Below are 19,924 nucleotides of genomic sequence, written 5' to 3'. Positions count from 1 at the left end.
CTTTCTTTTCTTTTCTTTCTTTCTTTTTTTTTCTTTTCTTTTTTTTTTTTTTTTTTTTTTTTTTTTTTTTTTTTTTTTTGAGACAGTGTCTTGCTCTGTCACCCACGATGGAGTGCAGTGGCACAATCTCGGCTCACTGCAGCCTCTCCACCTCCTGGGCTTGGGTGTTTTTCCCACTTCAACCTACTAAATAGCTGGGACTACAGGCTGACGCCACCACACCCGGCTAATTTGTTGTTGTTGTTGTTGTTGTTTTAACGGGGTTTCACCACGTTGGCCAAGCTGGTCTTGAACTCCAGGGCTTAAGCGATCCAACTGCCCTGGCCTCTCAAAGTGCTGGGATTACAGGCGTGAGCCATCGTGGCCAGCCTTAATTTTTAAATTATCATATGCAGATAGAGGAAGAACCAGTTTTAGAATCCAAATCAGTCTGATTTGGATTAAAACCATATTAAACCACCTTTTAAAATTACATCTTAATGAAATAATTTAATGTCACCTCTCCAGCTTTAAGGGTGCCAGTGACCTCTTAGATTTTGATGTGTCGGATAGAAAACACTCCCCAAACGTGCTATTCTCGTTTTGTTTGTTTGTTTGTTTTGTTTTTTAATTGAACTTGCCTATAGACTCAACGGATCCATTCTGCAAGACGACCTAGCCCTAGCTGGTGGCTTCAAGAGGCCGTGTCCAGCAGAGGAGGCAGATATGGACACACAAAACTATTACAAGGGGTGAGCGCCGTGCCAAGCCGAACCGGGAGCTACGGACAGTGTCTAAACCTCAATCACTCACGGAAGCAGAAAGATCCGTGGCTGCTCTTAACTCCTACTCCAAAGCTTTCCTGGCCTGCTGGGCGCACAGGGAAGGTGGAAGTGTGGAACTGCTGGAAACTTTCGGGGATGTGTGTTTTCATGTGAAAGAGGGAAATGAATGTTCCCTTCAGATTTCACTTTCTACTTTTCCGGCCACGGGCTCGGCCGGAGCGGGCAGCTGAGAGAGAAGCGGTTTCCCGGGGTGGAGGGAAGCGCGGATTCGCGGCGGGACTCCGGCTCTGCACGGCGCTGGGCGTGGCCGGCGCAAGGAGGAGCTGGCGAGGTGCCCGTGCCCCGGGCTCGGCCCTCCGAGGGTGTGGGGCGCGCGGGAAACTGGGACCCCGAGAGTCCAACTGCTCCCATCCTGAGGGGTCAGGAGCGGCGCTGGCGGGACAGGGGACACCGTCCGATCCGGGCAGGGGGGCGAGGCCGGGGAACCGGCGGGCCTGAGGCGCGGGCACAGGCGGAGGGCGGACCCGCCGGGGGTCGAGGCCCGCCCCTCGCAGGGCTCCAGGCGCTGCCGTCCCGGCCCGGGGCCCCAGGTGCGCTTCGCCTGGAGAGGGATTTTCCGGTCTCGTGGGCAGAGGAACAACCAGGAACTCGAGCTCAGTCTCCACCCCAAAGTGGGGCGGATCCGTCCAGGATAAGACCCGCTGTCTACCCTGAGCAGGGTGTGACCTCCGCAGCCGCATTGGAGGAGCGCAGCCTGGCGTCGGTACGAGGGGCAAAGGGGCTCCGGGCCGGGGGTCCTGGGCTCGGGGAAGGGGGTGGGCGGCCCAGGAGCATCTCGCGGGGTTGTCCGGCTCCGCGCCGCGCCCGAGACGGGGTGCCTGTCGCCGGCTTGCGGGCCAGCCCGGGCCGCCACAGGGAGGAGGGAGCCAGCGGGCCCGGGACTCGCTCTGGGTGGGCGAGAGGGAGGCGAGCGCGGCGCTTAACCACCGGCACCATCCATGACATCCAGGGCCTCTTACACAGCTCAGGACGCGGGTCGGGGACCACAGCAGTTATTTATTCAGTACAAGTGCTGCGCCTGGACATGAAAAAGAAAGGACCGAGATCTTGTATCTAACACCTCTTATAGTTTACTTTTTAATTCTTTCTTTCCTCCGTTTAAGAAACGTACTCCTTTCTCCTTACCACTTTCTAACCTTACAATGTGTCTAATGCCCTCAGCGCAGTGCCCAGCACATCGGAGTCTGATTATTATCAGGTCCATGACTTGAGTTGGCCAATGGCTCAGTCTCACAATATCAGCTGGAGACTTTGGGGCCAAAGAGGATTGCTTCTCAGCGATTTACCGGCTGAAGTGCCCCCCGCTCCGCCAGGTCGATGCAAGTCTTCTGAGCTGATAGAACATAGTGGGCCCTGCCTAACTCGTGCTTTTCATGGAACTGGGCATCTGCTCCCTCCCACTGACAGTGGGAAGGATGGATAGGGTGTCCTCCAAGTTATCCATTCCCCTACCCACCAGCCCAGGACACCCCACAACTCCCTTCTATTCGCTACTGTTTGCCCTTTAATTGTTTTGTTTTGTTTTGAAACAAGGTCTCTCTCCTGTAGCCCAGGTTGGAGTGCAGTGGCTCAATCACAGCTCACTGCAACCACTGACTCCCAGGCTCGGTTGTTTCACCCACCTCAACCTCCTGAGTAGCTGGGACTACAGGCTCACCACCTACCTATAGTCTTAGCTATTCAGGAGGTAACTGGTGACTCTATTGATAACCAAACCCTAGCTTTTTTTTTTTTTTTTTCCTGAGATGGAGTCTTGCTCTGTAGCCCAGGATGGAGTGCAGTGATGTGATCTCTGCTCACTGCAACATCTGCCTTCTGGGTTCAAGAGAGTCTCCTGCCTCAGCCTCCCGAGTAGCTGAGACTACGGGTGTGGGTGCCACCACCCCTGGCTAATTTTTATATTTTTATTATAGACGGGGTCAGGCTGGTCTTGTACTCCTGACCTCAGGTGATCCACCCATCTCAGCCTCCCAAAATGCTGGAACTATAGGCATGAGCCACCATGCCCAGTGGCCAAACCCCATCTTTTTAGTTGCCAGGGAATTATCAGACACAGGTGGAAGAGCAAATAGGAAAAGAAGTGGACAGGAATAAGAAAATGAATAACCCCAGCCACCCAAGAGCTGCTGACTCCCCAGAGCCCTATCAGGCCAAGGCCGTCCTCATTCAGCTCAGGTCAGATTTCTGTTGATTGGGGATATACACACAAGTACACCCCTACCCTTACCCACACATAGACAGGCACAGACACACAACTACTGGATCGAGGGCTTCTGTGAATTTTCTTCCTAGATGTTCTTCCATTTGGTTAGGGATAATTTTTCTCTGCAAGCAATTTAGAGAGCAACCCGCACAACCAAGCCATGTACCACCCCAGCCCTCAGTGTTTAAAGGGTAAGCCTCCTGCTCATCCTCAGGCTCACATCCAGTGGCACATTTCTTTGTTTATGTCCAGCCACTCATTAGTTTTCCTGAGCTCACTTATTATCTGCTTGGAGACTAAGCCCACTTTTCTCCAAGGGAGATCAAGATGAGTGGCAGGCCCTGGGGATGGTGGGCAGTGTGTCAGGGAGTACCTGAAGCTCCAGAGTAAACAAGGGGGTAGGGAAGCCTGGGAAACATCACAAGACCCCATCTCTACAAAAAGTTTAAAAATTAGCTGGCCATGGTGACGCCCACCTGTAGTCTCAGCTACTTGGGACGCTGGGGAGGGAGGATTGCTTGAGCCCAGGAGTTCAAGACTGCAGTGAGTTATGATCACACCACTGCACTCCAGCCTCGGTGACAGAGTGAGAGACCCTGTCTCAAAAACAAACAAGCAGACAAACAACAAGAGGAGGAGATTTTCTTTGGGTGTCAATTTTACCCAAATATTTGAGATCAAAAACACTTTTTATACTAAAACAATCACAGATATTTTTGAAGTAGAATCCAAAAATTATATACCTTTTCAATGTAAAACAAGAAACTCGAAAATGTTTTGCTTGGGATTTGGGCTGCGACTTGGTTCAAACCTAGCCCTTGGGGGTTTGTTTTCATTGCAATTAGGGCTACTTATGGAGACAATTTGATAGACACTGCAATGTCCTCCCTGGAGCACTTTGAATAACACTCCTCCTAGGCTGTCTTATCTAATCTTCACTTCAACCTGCAATGGGGTTATTAACATTGGTTTACAGCTGAGGATCCCGAGGTTCCATGTCATGGTCTTTGGTCAAGTTCAGACCACTTGTGAACTGAAGCTTAAATCCAGCTGCCAGGATACCAAAGCCTGTTCTCCACCCTACCATGACTCATCAGTGCTTGGTTCGGAGTGATTTGGATTTGTGGCTTCATAGATTGTTAACTAAATCTTGAACAAATGTTTCCTTTTCTTACTTTCTTCTTGTCAAGCTGATGTGAAATGAGGTTGAATGAACTAGCACTGTTTCAACTGGAAAGGGACCACACCTGTTCTCCCAGCTACTTGGGTGGCTGAGGCGGGAGGATCCCTTGAGCCCAGTAGTTTGACTGCAGTGAGCTCTGGTTGTGCCACTGCACTGCAGCCCGGGTGATAGAGTGAGATCTTATCTCTAAATAAAAAGAAAATAAAAGAAGTTTGTGGTGAATGTGGGGGTGCATGCTAGCCAGCAGCCCCAAGTGCTAGAGGTGTTTGACACGTGGACAAGGTAGTAAACTCACTCTTTGAGGTGTTTGGCAGAGCTGGGTGGTGGGCTCTGGTCGAATTTGAGGAAATGGCTTTTAAAACCCATAGGCCGGGCAGGCCTTGATGTTGGCAAGAGCTCTCTCACCAGAGGTGTCTAGGCAGAGGTTCACAGACCTTTTCTGATGGAGCTGGGAAGGGTTAGCAGGTTAATCTCAGATAACTTCTAAAGCTATAGTTCCCGAACTTCAGGGTGCATCAAAATCACCCAGGAAGCTTGTACAACATGCCGATTCTGCTTATTTAAGCAGCTCTCTGGATGATTGTGATTCGGGTCTCAATCATGAGGTCAAGAGATCGAGACCATCCTGGTCAAGAAGGTGAAACCCCGTCTCTACTAAAAATACAAAAAATTAGCTGGGCATGCTGGCACGTGCCTGTAATTCCAGCTACTCAGGAGGCTGAGGCAGGAGAATTGCCTGAACCCAGGAGGCGGAGGTTGCGGTGAGCCGAGATCGCGCCATTGTACTCCAGCCTGGGTAACAAGAGCGAAACTCCGTCTCAAAAAAAAAAAAAAAAAAAAAAAAAAAAAAAAAAAAAAAGAAACTGTGCTTTATTATTTTTTATTTATTTATTTATTTATTTTTGAGACAAAGTCTCTCTCTGTCACCCAGACTAGAGTACAGTGGTACAATCTGAGCTCATTGAAACCTCTGCCTCCTGGGTTCAAGTGATTCTCTTGCCTCAGCCTCTTGAGTACCTAGTACTACAGACACGTGCCACCACACCCAGCCAATTTTTATGTTCTTTGTAGAGATGGGGTTTCACTATGTTGCCCAGACGGGTCTCGATCTCCTGAACTCAGGCTATCCACTCACGTCAGCCTCCCAAAGTTCTGGGATTACAGGTGTGAGCCACCATGCCTAGCTGAGAACCTATGCTTTAGAAACACTTATATGAATATGTGCATACTTCATAAAAGGAATAAAACATTAATAAAAACATATCACCTTCTGAAGGAAGCTTAGGTTTTGGTCGTTATGTACAAACTCCAGATAATGTGGTAAATGCTAAAACCTTCCCTTCTCTTTTTATTTTTATTTATATTTATTTATTTATTTATTTATTTAAAGGGATGGGGTTTCACCATGTTGGCCAAGCTGATCTTGAACTCCTGACCTCCAGTGATCCACCCACCTCAGCCTCCCAAAGTGCTGGGATTACAGGCGTGAGCCACCATGCCTGGCCAAAACCTTCCTTTCTCAAGGATAGTTCTTTTTTTTTTTTTTTTTTTGAGACAGAATCTTGTTCTGTCATCCAGGCTGGAGTGCAATGGTGTGATCTTGGCTTACTGCAATCTCTGCCTCCCGGTGATTCTCCTGCTTCCTGAGTAGCTGGGATTACAGGTACACACCACCATGCCCAGCTAATTTTTGTATTTTTAGTGGAGATGGGGTTTCACCATGTTTGCCAGACTGGTCTCAAACTCCTGACCTTGTGATCTGCCTGCCTTGGCCTCCCAAAGTGCTGGGATTACAGGATTGAGCCATGGATATCCTGGCCAAGGATAGTTCTTTTATACAAATAACATCTCCCTTGTGATTTGATTAACAGGTTTTTCCCCCCTCCAAACTTACCACATAGTCTTACAGTGCTAACACCTCTGGACCAATATGGACCTCCAACTAATAGTTTTTTTATTTGTTGTTTAACTTAATTGAAACTAACTTACTACGTTAGTTCCCTGAGGAATTTAGGATTTCTATCTAAGGCCTGTTGTTGGTTTTATTGGGAGTAATTTATTAATGTTTGGTTTTGTTTGAACTGGACTAAGAGTTTTTGCTATGGAAACCTGAACCACCACCTTTGGAGAATTCTTTTTAAAGGTTCGAGTTGTTTGAGGTCAGTAAATTGCCATACTGCTTCTTGGTCCACCACTGCTTGACATAAAAAAACATAGTGAATGTTATATCCACAATCAGCACCAGAAATAAATTGCTGCTCAGTGTCAGACTGTAAATTACTATGGAATAGACCTTTCACAGCCTTGGCAACATGGTAAATTCTGTCTCTACCAAAAACAAACAAACAAAAAAACTGTAAAAATTAGCCAGGGATGGTGGTGCACTCCTGTAGTCCCAATTATATGGGAGGCTGAAGTGGGAGGATCATTGGATCCCAGGAGGCAAAGGTTGCAGTTAGCCAAGATTGCACTGCTACAGTCCAGCCTGAGTGACAGCAAGACTCTATCTGAAACAAACAAACAAACAAACAAAAAAACCTTTCGTTTTCCTCCTCCTCCCCACAAAATAATTAACGCTTTAGGCCTAGAAGCAACACAGTACAAGCAGCCCGACATGTAACACAGCTGGAAGCCCCCCACATTTTGTCAAGTCTACCCCAATTTTGTCAAGTCATCAAGAAACCTCCCTGCCCAGTCACTGAGGATTCATTCCTCTGGGTTTAGGCACTCACCCCCCTAGAGAGGTAGCATGTTAAATCATTAACAGAATCTAATATAGGGGGCCCTATGATTACTGGGAACAAGTTCTGATTTATATGTGATTGAACCGTCTTCCCTGGAGAAGTTCCTTTAGAGCTATAAGCTGGTGCCATAATCAGCCCCCAGCATCTTCTCCCTTACTCCTCCTCTACAGGGGACTCAGTAAAACATTTTCTTTTTTTTTTTTTTATATATATATATATATATATATATATATATATAAAAATTATCCAAGCTTAAGGGATTGATTCAGAGAGGGGATACTTCATAAATACATTAATCACCACTAAAGTGTTTATTAGAATGCCCTTACACCCATGCATTACAGAGTGTTTTCTTCTTTTTTTTTTTTTTTTTTAACTTCAAGCAACCATACTTGCTAAGTTGGGTCTTTGTCAAGGCATAGGCGCTTAATGGGTATATAGTTTAATCTGAGGCTTTCAACCCTTTGACCATGAAAATGAATTCCAAGGAATTAGCCAAATTCTTTTTTCTCTCTATTCAAAATTTAACATTTATCTTATTGCCTGTTTTTTTTTTTTTTTTTTTTTTTAAAGAAAAGGAAGAAAGAGAAAGAGGAAGAGGGAGAGAGGATGGGGGTATTGCTTTATTGCCCGGGCTAGAATGCAGTCTAAATATGGGTATGCCTATAATTGTCCTTAATAATGGAGACATGAAAGAAAATGAGGGAAGAGAATAGCAAACAAGGAGCCAACCAAGATTTCTTTTAAACTTCTAAGTTGATATGATGTGGTACTGATAAGAGTATATATTTTGTATATTTAAAGTGGGGAGTTCTATAAATGTTAATTACATTTACTTGTTCCAGATCTGAGTTCAAGTCCTGAATATCGTTGTTAATTTTCTGTCTCATTGATCTGTCTAATATTAATGTTGAAGTCTCCCACTATTATTATGTGGGAGTCTAAGTCTCTTTGTAAGTCTTGTATGTCTGCGTATTCCTGTATTGGGTGCGTATATATTTAGGATCTTTAGCTCTTCTTGTTGTTGCATTGATCCTTTTATCATTATATAATGTCCTTCTTTGCTTCTTTTGATCTTTGTTGCTTAATTGTAACTTCTGCTTTTTATTTATTTATTTTTGCTCTCTGTTTGATTGGTAAATCTTTCTCCATCCCTTGTTTGGAGTCTTTGTGTATCCTTGAATGTGAGATGGATCTGGATGCAGCATACTGATGGGTTTTAGTTTTTTATTCAAATTGCCTGTCTTTGGATGGGGGATTTAGTCAATTTAAATTTAGAATTAATAATAATATATGTGAGTTTAATACTGCCATTAGCTGGCTATTTTGTCCATTAGTTGATGTAAATTCTTCATTATATTGATGCTCTTTTTGATAATTTTTTTAGAAAGGCTGATACTGTTTGTTCCTTTCATATGTGTAGTGGTTCTTTCAGAAGCTCTTGTAAAGCAGGCCTGGTGGTGATGAAATCTCTGAGTGCTTGCTTATTCACAAAAAACTTTATTTTTCCTTCACTTGTGAAGCTTAGTTTGGCTGGATGTGAAATTCTGGGTTGAAAGTTCTTTTCTTTAAGGATGTTGAATATTGGCCCCCACTCTCTTCTGGCTTGTAGGGTTTCTACTGAGAGATCTGCTGTAAGTCTGATGGGCTTCCCTTTGTGGGTAACCTGACCTTTCTCTCTGGCTGCCCTTAGTATTTTCTCCTTCATTTCAACATTTTCTGAGTCTTACCCAACTTCAACTTCTGCTGTTGCTGCTCTTTGATGCTGTGCGAGCACCTGTTGACTAGCGGTTCTCATCCTCCTTAGCGTCACAAACCCGTAGAAGAATCTGACTAAAGCCATGGATCCGTTCTTGAGAGAAATAAATACATACTTAACATTGTTCATACAATTTCAAGGAATTTATAGACACACTTCTAAACTCAGTCATGGATACAGGTTGGGTATCCACAATCTGAAAATCCAAAATCAGAAACTCTTTGAGTGCCAACACGACACTGCAAGTGGAAATTTCACACCTGATCTCATGTCATGAGTTGCTGTCAAAACTTTGTTTCATGAACAAAATTATTACTTTTTTAATTTTTAGAAAGGGGGTCTTGCTTTGTTATCCAGCCTGGAGTGCACTGCTGTAATCATGGCTTACCGTACCCACAAACTCCTAGGTTTAAGCAATCCTTCCACCTCAGCCTCTTGAGTAGCTGGGACTACAAGCATGCCTAGCTTATTATTGTTATTTTTTAAGTGTTTATACAATAGGATCTTGCTATTTTGCCAGGCTGGTCTCAGACACCTAGGTGATCTTTCTGCCTTGGTCTCCCAAAGTGCTGGGATTGCAGGCAAGAACCACTGGCCCTAAATAATTTAAACATATTATACAAAATTACTGTAGGGGACAAGGGAAAGGATCCCCTTTGCCCTCTGAAGGTTTGCCAAAAAATCAACTCACAAAAGGAGGTAATTAGAAAAAAGGCATATATGGGGGAAGATATATATATTATGGGGGAATATTAATTTTACATTATATTTTATTAATTTTACATTATATTAATGTATTAATTATAAAGAGTATAATCTTTATAGATTATATTAATTTTACATTATATTACATAAATTATATTAATTTATGTTATTAATTTTATATTAATTTTACATTAAATTTATATTAATACACATATTATGGGGGAATATTCATTCTCCCCCATATTATACATGGGGGAAATACAGTGGCATGATCATGGCTCACTGCAGCTTCAACCTCCTGCGCTCAGGGGATCCACTCACCCCAGCCTCCTGGGTAGCTGGGACCTTACAGGTGCGTGCCACCACACCTGGCTAATTTTCTGTAGAGACGAGGTTTTGCCATGTTGCCCAGGCTGGTTTCCAACTCATGGACTCAAGCGATCTACCTGCCTCAGCCTCCACAAGTACTGGGATTACACACGTGCACAACTGTGCCTGGCCTACACACTACTTCTTAGAGGAAAGGGAGTTGGGAAGTGTGGATGATTTTAGGGAGGTAGCAACTGATGTTTGGGGAAATTCAATTGGCTTGAAGAACATACAGTGGCCTGGGACAGAGCCTCTTGGGCCAGAGAACAGACAATGGTGTGTGACGAAAGTCTGTCCAGGTGTGTTGACAGACTTTTGTCTTTCCTACTACAATATGAATTCAGTTAATGAAGACTCAGGGAAGGGACCAGGGGTAATTGTTTCCTTTTTTGGCGGGTCCAGACTTCAGGCAGATAAGGGAGCTTCAGAGAACAACCTTAGGAGGGCCAGAGGATTGAGAGACAGGAAGCAGGAGCAGGGATGCCTTTGGTTCAGCGTGTCAAAGCACTGGATTTTGGGATATCAGTTTCTGAGCCCCAGCAGACATATATGTTGCAGCCTTGTTTGTAGTAGCAAAATATTGGAAACAATCTAAATATCAGTTAAAGTCTGGTTAAATTGTGGAACATCTATGCAGTGTAATACTATGCAGCTGTTAAAAAGTGGTGCAGGTTGATAGGAACTGATATAGAATGATAGCAAAGATATTTTTTAAGAAGTAAAGTACAGCTTTGCGTGGTATGCTATCATTTTGGTGTATAAAAATGATGGAAACTTTCTATATTCTTATATGCTTATTAGTGCACTGAATATTTCTAGGAGGATACACGGGAAAATTATAAGAGTGGTTGCCTGGAAAGGAGGGGACAGAAAGTCTTACAGACTTGTCGTTATGTACTTTTTGGTATTATTTAAATTTTTTATTATGTTCATGTATTACCCATTACTTTTTTTTAAATAGAGAGTTACAGATATCGCCTGCCCATTTAACATTGTCTGTGAAGAGGGAGAATTAAATAGAAATGAGGAATGTATGATTATCAAATTTTCCAACCTCAGAATTAACATTTGATCATATACTTGATCATATGTGTACAAAGAACTAACATGCAATTATGCATCAGTTTCCAGTGAGACGAAGCAGCCACCGCTCCCTCTTGCCGTATGTTTCACTCGGGTAGCTGGTTCCAAAGAGAATGGAAAATGCCTCTAGTTGGATGGTGGAGAAAGCTCCGTTTTTGGTTTTGTTTTGTTTTTCTTTTTGTTTTTCTAAGACAGGGTCTCACTCTGTCACCCTGGCTAGAGTGCAGTGGCAAAACCATGGCTCACTGCAGCCTCAAACTCCTGGGTGCAGGTGACCCTTCCACCTTAGCCTCCCAGGTGGCTGGAACTACAGGCACACACGGCCATGCCCAGCTAATTTTTTTGTAGAGACAGAGTTTCAGCACATTTCCCAGGCTGGTTTCAAACTCCTGGAGTCAAGCCATCTGTCTCCTTCAGTCTCCCAAAGTGCTGGGATGACAAGCATGAGCCATGGCACCTGGCCTGGCTCTGTTTTTAAATGGTCTGATTAGTTCCTGTGTGAGTTTAGCTACAGAAGCGGAGAGAGGAGGTACGTAGGATAAGTCAGGGACTGTAGACTAGGTAGACCTGCTGGGGCTGGGCCCTTTGTCAGAGAAAGTTCTTCCAGTGATATCAGTGGTCATGGGAACTGAGGGGCCTGACCTTGGTTTTGGAGCTTAAACACCTATCTTCAGCCAGACGATGTCTTAGTCTGTGAGGGATCTGCCTCTATGCTGGAGACATTGATAGCTAATGTTCGCCAAGTGTCTTCTATGAGGCTGATCCTGTGCCAGACACCTGGTATATTTTATTAAATTTTCACCTATATTAGGTGAGTACTAGTATTATCATTGCCAATGTAACATGAGGAAACTAAGGCACAGAGGGGTTGAATAATTTGCTCAAAGTTCCACACTGATGAGTGGTACAGCTAGGATTTGAACTTGTCAGTATGGCTGTAAATCCTATGCTTTACCACTCTGCATAATAGGTTAAAAGTGAGGGAATCAGGCCAGGCACAGGGGCTCATGTCTGTAATCCCAGGCTAAGACAGGTAGATTGCCTGAGCTCATGGGTTCGAGACTAGCCTGGGCGAAATCCTTTCTCTACTAAAAATACAAAAAAAATAGACCAGGCATGGTGGCACAGACCTGTAGTCTCAGCTACTGGGGAGGCTGAGGTAGGAGAATCACTTGGGCCCAGGAGGCAGAAGTTGCAATGAGCCAAGATCATGCCACTGAACTCCAACCTGGGTGACAGAGTGAGACCCTGTCTCAAAACAAACCAACAACAACAAAAACGAAGTGGGGGAATCAGCTGAAAAAGACCGGGCTGGGAGATTAAGCAGGGACAAGTCCAAATCACTTCTCCAAGATGAACCTGATACTGATCTAGGTCATTCTGAGTATCCAGGGGGTCCAGGTGAGGAGTGGAGAGCAGAGGCTGAACCAGGATGATGTGCCACATCATGACTCTCGCGGCCCATCCCTATGGGAGCAAGACTTAGGGCAGCATCTAAAGGCAGGGGAGGCAGCTCAGAACCTTGGGGTAGGGTCTTCTAGAGCTAGACAGGAGGTCTATGGCCTCTGCCAAATGGGCAAATGTGCATTTATTTATTACATATATAATGTGACAGGCACTAGAAATTCAAGGATGAAACACACAGACCCAGTCTTAGGGAGATAAGTAAATCAATAATTCAAAAATCATAGGACTAATCCCAGCACTTTGGGAGGCCGAGGCAGGTGGATCACGAGGTCAAGAGATCGAGACCATCCTGGTCAACATAGTGAAACCCCCTCTCTACTAAAAATACAAAAAATTAGCTGGGCATGGTGGCACGTGCCTGTAATCCCAGCTACTCAGGAGGCTGAGGCAGGAGAATTGCCTGAACCCAGGAGGTGGAGGTTGCGGTGAGCCGAGATCGCGCCATCACACTCCAGCCTGGGTAACAAGAGCGAAACTCTGTCTCAAAAAAAAAAAAAAATCATAGGACTGTGTGATTAGTATAATAATTTGATACATATGTGCAGACTGCCGTGCACTAACAGAAGAGGTGCACCTGACTCTATCATTAGTGGTCAGAGAAGGCTTCATGGAGGAGGAAGCTTTATACTGAGCCAGGGTTGGAGAAGAAGGGTTTATGCACAGTCATGGAGATGAGAAAGCCAGACCAAAGCACACTGAAGGAATGGCATGTCTGTTACAGCAGGCAAGTCCCAGAGGTGGAGATGGAGGTCCCTTAGAAACGAAGGCCATTCTGTAGGTATATGGGAGACAGGGCAGATAAGTATTGTGGGACAGGTCCTAGAGGGTCTAAGGATCCCATATAAGGAACTGCTGACCTGTAATATAAATCTCCCTCCCTCCCTTTGCATCTGCTCCATTGCCTAGCAAAGTTACGTAATAAATGTTTTCAAATAAAATGAAAGTGCTAGGTAACAGGAAGGAAATCAAGGCAGTGATTTAGCCTTGGAGAAACATGACCCCTTGCTTCCCTGCTTACCCTGTCCAAACCTCCAATGTTCACCTTAGACATGGTCTCCTTCCCTGATTGACAAATCTGGGTCAGGGACCCCTGCACACTACTGACTCTTTCTGTGATTTCCCCAGCATGAGAATGTTTGCACCTTATTATGTCTGATCACATGCCTGTCTCCTTGCTTCAGCTTTGAGCTCCACTGAGGGCAGGGACCATGCAGCCCCCCTCTGGCTAGCACAGTGCTGCTGAGCACATACTCGGCCCTCGCTAGAAGTGTGCAGAATGAATGGACAATTTCCCATGGCCTGAAAAATTGAGTCCGCCCTCTAGGTCTGGCCTGCCACAACAATGATCCCGTTTTGAAAATTACTTTTGTAGCTCTTGCTCCCTTCATGGTGTCCTTAAACTCCCACTCAACTCCAAACTAAGTACTCTTTTCCAAATAAGTCTTAACTGTTCATAATCATAGCCGGAGCTTTGTTTTTACTGTTTTCTCTGCTGGAAAATTCTTTCCCTATTGAAATCCCATTATTGTTCAAAGCCTAAGTCACATGAGAGCTCTTTGAATTTCTTAGGGGGACGTTGCCCATCTTCCTCTACCCTGCAATTTGTAATAGTTCTCACATGCTGCTTTGCCCTTAGTTACATACCTGTTCTGTTTCTCTTAGGAGGTTACATGCTCCCTGAGAGCAAGAGCATGTCTCCTCCATCTTTCTCCTGCCCTGCCTAGTACATGATAGGAGGAAAATAAATTTTAAGTAAGGACTATGAATTCCTGCACACACAGCGAGTGGCAGTTTTGGAACTGAGGTCTGAAAACCACTTGCGTAAGAATCAGGGCCTGGACTGATTCTTATGAGGAGAATGCCATGGTTGCTTATTTAAACTTGATTAAATGAAGTCTCTGGGACTCACTCAAGATCTCCAGAGTCAAGGGTCCTCACTGAAAATCTATATTTTAACTGCTCCCCTTGTGGCTTTTGTGTACTTTTGATTTTGAGAACTTTCCTCAGATACAAAGCTAGATAGATGCTATATAGTTGATATTCAGTAGAATCCTTTTGAAGCCATAGCTCCAGACATCGTGTCCTGACAACATCCAGGGCCAGGAGAAAGGGGAAATTTGGCTGGCTGACTCTGTCTTTTTAGCCTGGAGGAAGGAACTTCAAAGCCTCTTAGCAGGTTTGTCATTATTTCTTATTGGTCAGAAGTGGGTCACATGGCCACTCCTAACCCATTCATGGCTGTTCAAATAGAGTTGCCTTGGACCATTTATTATTTCCTCCTGGGGGTAGCCCCACCTTCCTGGTTTACTAAACCCAATCTCTAAACAGAAAGAAGGTTTTCCTAAGGAAGAAGGAGAGTGTAATGGAGGTTGATTTCTGATTCTTGCAAAACAGTCCGTGTATTGCAATGACTGGCACTATCCCAATTTGATGCCAGAATAAACCAGCTCTCGTAGGTGGGGTTAAATCTGGAGGGCAGAATAGGGACTGGAACTTGGTTCTTGTTCTGGATTCTAAGCCTGAATGATCTTCATGACAGCCTATGCTAGGACCTATCTATGGGAAGGGAATTTAATTTGGAGTTTCACAGATATCGTAGAATACCAGATCTGGCCTGCCAGGAGTAATGCATGTTTGCAGTGGATGGTTTTGAGAACTCTACTGTTTAACTAATCTTTGGCAAACACAGTATTTCCTAAGTCATGTTTATTCAAGTATTTTAAAAGTGTTATAACTTCCCCCATTGACATAACTTATCCCCCTTCCCATTTCCTCATACTTGATGCAAGGTCATGATTGGCAATCTATACTTATGAAAGGCCCATGAGGTGGTTGGGGACCCCTTTAGATATCAATAGTTTGAGACTGGAATTATTACTATAGAACCAGGGTTCTCAAACCTCAGAATGTATCAAATCACCTGGTGGGATTCTTGTACTTTACAAAGATTTATTTTTTTATTTTTATTTTTTAGAGATGGGGGTCTTGGTATGTTACCCAGGCTGGCCTCAAACTCCTGGGCTCCGGGGTCCTCCCACCTCAGCCCCCAGTAGCTGAGATTATAGGTGTGAGCTACTGTCCGTGGCCTATTGGGTTCTTAAAGCCCAAACTGCTGGACCCCATTTCCAGAGTTTAGGATTCTGTAGATCCAAGGTTGGGCCTAAGAATTGCATTTTGAACAAGGTCCCAGGTGATGGTGACCTGTTGGTCTGGAAATCACGCTTTTAGAACAAATGATACTGATCTGGGTGTATTGAAAAGATGACATAATAGGATTTTAATCATGTGTACCACACATATCCTATCCTTTCCAGGTTCTTTTGTGCTCTCTCCTAAGGCTGACCTGGGGCCTTCCCTTCTAGCTGCATTTTGTGTAGAAGGGATTCATCTAGCCTTCTGTATTTTGGTGACTCTAGGCTGGGCTTGTTCTTTGGAAGTGAGAAGGTGGAGTGAGATCTTTTTTTTTTTCCCTCCAGGCCTGGTCAATTGTCTGTACACTGAAGGTGACTCTAAATGTTGAAATTTTGCTTTCATTTTAAAAGGAATGAAATTCTAATACATGGTACAACATGCAAACCTTGAAAACATTATGCTAAGTGAAATAATCTGGACACAAAAAGATAAATGTTATGTGATTCCATTTATATGAGGTACCTAGGATAGTCAAACTCATAGAGACACATAGTGAAATAGAGGTTAGCAGGGGCTGAGGTGAGCGGGAAATGGGAGTTACTGTTTCACGTGTTCAGAGTTTCTGCTGGGAATGATGGAAGAGTTCTAGGAATGGATTGGTGGCGATTGTTGTAAGACATTGTGACTATCAATGCCACTGGATTGTACTCTTTAAAATGGTTAAAATAGGCCAGGCACAATGGCTCATGTCTGTAATCCCAGCACTTTGGGAGGCCGAGGCTGGCAGATCACTTGAGCTCAGGAGTTGGAGACCAGCCTGGACAACATGGCGAGACCCTCTCTCTACAAAAATTAGCCAGGCATGGAGGCCTGTGCCTTTAGTCTCAGCTACTTGGGAAGCTGAAATAGAGGATCATTTGAGCCAGGGAGGTCAAGGCTGCAGTGAGCTGAGATCACACCACTGCATTCCATCCTGGGCAACATGGTGCAACCCTACCTCAAAAAAAAGTTTTTTAAATGGTTAAAATGGTAAATTTTGTTATATATATGTTACCATGATTGAAAAAATAAATCTTGCTGTTGTTATTCTCCTTCCAGTGATGTGCTAAATTGTCCTCGTATTAGCCCCTGAGAGCTGATTCTTAAATTTTCAGAGGTTTTGCAAGCTGATTGTTCAATATAGCCAGCCATGATTTAAAATTAAATTATATGAACTAACGAGTAAATAAGTTATATTGAAATATGAATATTTATAAGTAATTTGTATTTAAAACAATTCATCATTTCCTAATTCTTTTGCTACCTTTTGCCATTATCTATGCTCTCGATGGTATTTATGTCTATTATGTCTATGTGGTGAAAATAGTATTAATATGTAATGGTGTGCTACTGCCCATCTACTCCCAAGTTCAGTGACATCACATTAGTAACTAGAAATTGGTCAGGGTGCAAAGATTTACACCAAAGAAGTGGCTACACATCCGGGTGTCCTTTCCTTGGAGAGCAGCTTGAGCCACAGAGCGAAATCCTAACCTTATGGGTTAGGATTGGTGTAAGTCTGTAGGAATAAAACACCAGTCACGTGGAAGCTACCAGCCAAGTTTCTTTAACTGAATCGTAGCCCTTTCCAAATAGCTCTGCCTTGGGGTGTTTTTTCTGTGCCTAAAAAAGAAGGGGTGGTGGCTAAGTTTAAGTAGGGAGGGAAGATGAGTCACTTAGCTAGTTACTTTTAACCTCATGGGTGCCTTTCCTCAACTGTAAAATGAAAGGGGTGGAAGAAAAACTAGTAGAAGTAAAATAAGATGATTATTCTAGCAATGAGGAAGAGATACTTTTAAAAAAAAGTTTTTATTACTGATCACAGCCAGTGATAGAGATTCATTTGTTCCTTCTCCACTTCCACTGTTTCCCTTGATTAGCATTAAAAAAAGCTTTTATTATATACATTTTCCAATATACACCCAAGTGACAGAATAGTAGAATGAACCACTATGTGACTATTCATCACCCACCTCAACAGTTACCAACATTTCACTGAAAAAGAGACTTTTCTAACTATTAAAGTATAATCATAAGGAGAAATACAAAGGAAAAGATGAATAGGAACAATTTAAATTTTTTCTCCCAAATTTTGACTATATAAAACTAAAAGAAGAATATTGGAAACATACTTAGAATTAACTTTTGATACAAAATATTAAAATTTATAATATAGGCATAATTTGTATGTCAGTAAAACACCAAGATCCTAAAAATGGGCAAAAAATACACACCAATAACTCACAAAGAAAGAATACAAGTTTTTTTAAAAAAGAAAGATTCACAGCCGGGCGCGGTGGCTCAAGCCTGTAATCCCAGCACTTTGGGAGGCTGAGGCGGGCGGATCACAAGGTCGAGAGATCGAGACCATCCTGGTCAACATGGTGAAACCCCGTCTCTACTAAAAATACAAAAAATTAGCTGGGCATGGTGGCGCGTGCCTGTAATCCCAGCTACTCAGGAGGCTGAGGCAGGAGAATTGCTTGAACCCAGGAGGCGGAGGTTGCGGTGAGCCGAGATCACGCCATTGCACTCCAGCCTGGGTAACAAGAGCGAAACTCCGTCTCAAAAAAAAAAAAAAAAAAAAAAAAAAAAGATTCACTGTTTCTACTACTTAACTAAATTAATCAATTAATTAATTATTTTTTAGATGGTGTCTTGCTCTGTTGTCCAGGCTGGAATGCAGTGGACCATTTCGGCTCACTTCAACCTCCACTTCCCAAGTTGAAGCAATTTTCCTGTCTCAGCATCCTGAGTAGCTGGGACTACAGGCACGTACCACTGTGCCTGGCTAATTTTTTTGTATTTTCAATGGAGACAGGGTTTTGCCATGTTAGCCAGGCTAGTCTTAAACTCCCTGACCTCAGGTGATCCATCTGCCTCAGCATCCCAAAGTGCTGGGATTACAAATGTGAGCCACCCCGCCCGGCCATTTTTCTGATTTTTTAAAAAGATAAATCCCAAGATGTAGAATTCTTGTTGTGTGGTGCGTACAATTTTCTAATTCCCAAATTGCCCTCCGAAAGTACTGTCCAATTTGTCCTCCCCAACTGCAGAGGGGAGATCGAATATATAGGAGAGCATACCCAATATGGTGTCTTACTATCCTTTTTTATCTCTACCCCAGTGTAAAAGTGTGAAAACAAATATTTGCAACCTCTGCCTCCTAGGTTCAAGCGATTCTTGTGCCTCAGCCTCTGGCATAGCTGGGATTACAGGTGTGGACCACCACGCCTGGCTAATTTTTGTGTTTTTTTGTAGAGATGGGGTTTCACCATGTTGGCCAGGCTGGTCTTGAACTCCTGGCCTCAAGTGATCTGCCCGTCTTGGCCTCCCAAAATGCTGGGATTACAAGTGTGAGCTACTGTACCTGACCCCTATTACTAAGTTTAAAAAGAGACCACGCACAGAGGCTCACACCTATAAGGCTAGCACTCCTGAGGCTGAGTCAGGAGAATCGGTTGAGGCCAGAAGCTTGACACCGGCCCACTGGGCAACATAGGGAGGCTCTATCTCTGCAAAAAAAATTTAAAAATTAGCTGGAAGTGGTGGTGCATGCCTGTAGTCCCAGCTACTCAAGAGGCTGAGATGGGAAGATTGTTTGGGCCCCGAAGTTCCAGGCTGCAGTGAGCTATGATTGTGCTGCTGCGCTCCAGCTTGTGTGACAGAGCAAGACCCTGTTTCTTAAAAAAATAAAAAATAAAAGGCAAGTTTATAATAATAAGGTTCAATTTTATACCTAAATATTAAATTGAAAATAAATAAATTGATCAAGCTAGTTTATGGCTGGCTGGGCTTTGGATATCCTTATAAATTTGGAGGACAACTAGAAATGTTCATAATTATCAGATATCACAAGGAATAAGCCAACAGAAGAAAATATCTGCAAAGCTAATTGTAAAGATTATAGGCCAGGCACGGTGATTCATGCTTGTAATCCCAGCACTTTGGGAGGCTGAGGCAGGCAGATCATGTGTAGTCAGGAGTTCAAGACCAGTCTGGCCAAGATGGTGAAACCCCATCTCTACTAAAAGTATTCTAAAAATTAGCTGGATGTGGTGACGTGCACCTGTAATCCCAGCTACTTGGGAGGCTAAAGCAGGAGAATCACTTGAACCTGGGAGGCAGACGTTGTAGTGAGCCGAGACTGCACCACTGCATTCCAGCCTCTGTCTCAAAAAGAAAAGAAAAAAGATTATAATTCTGAGATAAAAAATCTGAACATCCAATAGTAGGGGCATTGAGTATATTATATCAGTTCAATGGAAGACTATAGTAAAATAGTAAAATAATAAATATGGTGACTGTATAGAATATAGAAAATTAAGTAGAAGAATGGAACACAAAATTATATACATACTGTAATTACAACTGTGCTGAAAGACTGGAACAAACAAAGTAAATGGTAAGTTTACA

General features: G+C 43.6%; 1 protein-coding gene across 1 annotated transcript in view; it reads left to right on the top strand.

The window, feature by feature from the left end:
- The first annotated feature begins 1,437 nt into the window (after window positions 1-1,437).
- Window positions 1,438-19,924, top strand: part of ANXA4 (annexin A4) — an 84,436-nt gene continuing 65,949 nt past the window's right edge. Inside the window, exon 1 of the mRNA XM_039476571.2 lies at window positions 1,438-1,527. The gene's annotated coding sequence lies outside the window, so the exon portion shown is untranslated. The remainder of the gene's footprint in view (window positions 1,528-19,924) is intronic.

The sequence above is a fragment of the Saimiri boliviensis genome, chromosome 1 (assembly GCF_048565385.1).
Source record: "Saimiri boliviensis isolate mSaiBol1 chromosome 1, mSaiBol1.pri, whole genome shotgun sequence".
Taxonomy (NCBI): domain Eukaryota; kingdom Metazoa; phylum Chordata; class Mammalia; order Primates; family Cebidae; genus Saimiri; species Saimiri boliviensis.
Note: the sequence above shows the minus strand (reverse complement) of the source record. Positions and strands in the feature narration are given on the sequence as shown.